The 1,731-nt window shown below is 37.7% G+C and overlaps 1 non-coding gene across 1 annotated transcript; it reads right to left on the bottom strand.

Moving 5' to 3' along the window:
* Nucleotides 1-811: 811 nt before the first annotated feature.
* LOC112760571 (small nucleolar RNA R71) lies at nucleotides 812-919 on the bottom strand. The gene has a single exon (XR_003181004.1). It is a non-coding gene; the product is annotated as a small nucleolar RNA R71 (small nucleolar RNA).
* Between the last annotated feature and the right edge of the window lie 812 nt (nucleotides 920-1,731).

Raw genomic sequence — 1,731 nt, 5'->3', positions numbered from 1 at the left:
TTTCAAAACCACCTAACTACTTTTCTCTCTCTAATTTTCGAAAATGACTAACCTCTTTTTCAAAATTTCTTTTCATTAACTAATTGTTTTAATTTTTAATTTTAATTTTACACCTTCTCTTAATTTTCGAACTCTAACTGCATTTTAAAATAAAAACAAAAATATTTTTATTTTATTTTAATTAATTTTCGAATTTTTCTCTTCTCCTTCTTCTATTCTCCTCTTCTTCTACTCACATAAATGAATCTCTATATTGTGACATAGAGGATTCTATATTTTCTGTTCTCTTCTTTTTCATATGAGCAGGAACAAGGATAAGAACATTCTTGTTGAAGCTGATCATGAACCTGAAAGGACTCTGAAGAGGAAGCTAAGGGAAGCTAAAGCACAACTCTCTGGAGAAAATCTGAAAGAAATCTTCGAAAAAGAAGGAGACATGGCCGAAAATAATAACAATGCAAGGAAGATGCTTGGTGACTTTACTACACCAAATTCCAATTTACATGGAAGAAGCATCTCAATCCCTGCCATTGGAGCAAACAATTTTGAGCTAAAGCCTCAATTAGTTTCTCTGATGCAACAGAACTACAAGTTTCATGGACTTCCATCAGAAGATCCATTTCAGTTCTTAACTGAATTCTTACAGATCTGTGATACAAGTTTCATGGTCTACAGGCTTATGCTTTTCCCGTTTGCTGTAAGAGACAGAGCTAGAATATGGTTAGATTCTTAACCTAAAGATAGCCTGAACTCTTGGGATAAGCTGGTCACGGCTTTCTTAGCCAAGTTCTTTCCTCCTCAAAATCTTAGCAAGCTTAGAGTGGATGTTCAAACCTTCAAACAGAAAGAAGGTGAATCCCTCTATGAAGCTTGGGAGAGATACAAGCAACTGACCAAAAAGTGTCCTTCTGACATGCTTTCAAAATGGACCATCCTGGATATATTCTATGATGGTCTGTCTGAATTATCAAAGATGTCATTAGACCATTCTGCAGGTGGATCCATTCACCTAAAGAAAACGCCTGCAGAAGCTCAGGAACTCATTGACATGGTTGTAAATAACCAGTTCATGTACACTTCTGAAAAGAATCCTGTAAGTAATGGGACGCCTCAGAGGAAGGGAGTTCTTGAAATTGATACTCTGAATGCCATATTGACCCAGAATAAAATATCGACTCAGCAAGTCAATATGATTTCTCAGAGTCTGAATGGATTGCAAGCTGCATCCAACAGTACTCAAGAGGCATCTTCTGAAGAAGAAGCTTATGATCCTGAGAACCCTGCAATAGCAGAGGTGAATTATATGGGGGAACCCTATGGAAACACCTATAATCCCTCATGGAGAAATCATCCAAATTTCTCATGGAAGGATCAACAAAAGCCTTAACAAGGCTTTAATAATGGTGGAAGAAACAGGTTCAGCAATAGCAAACCTTTTCCATCATCCACTCAGCAACAGATAGAGAATTCTGAGCAGAATCCATCTAGCTTATAAAATATAGTCTCTGATCTATCTAAGGCCACTCTAAGTTTCATGAATGAAATAAGGTCCTCCATTAGAAATTTAGAGGCACAAGTGGGCCAGCTGAGTAAACGAGTCACTGAAACTCCTCCTAGTACTCTCCCAAGCAATACAGAAGAGAATCCAAAAAGAGAGTGCAAGGCCATTACCTTACTTGGTGTGGCCGAACCCAGAGAGCAGGAGGAAAACGTGAATCCTAGTGAGGAAGA

Source organism: Arachis hypogaea, chromosome 16, assembly GCF_003086295.3.
Source record: "Arachis hypogaea cultivar Tifrunner chromosome 16, arahy.Tifrunner.gnm2.J5K5, whole genome shotgun sequence".
Classification (NCBI taxonomy): domain Eukaryota; kingdom Viridiplantae; phylum Streptophyta; class Magnoliopsida; order Fabales; family Fabaceae; genus Arachis; species Arachis hypogaea.
This window is presented reverse-complemented; position numbering and strand designations above follow the sequence as displayed.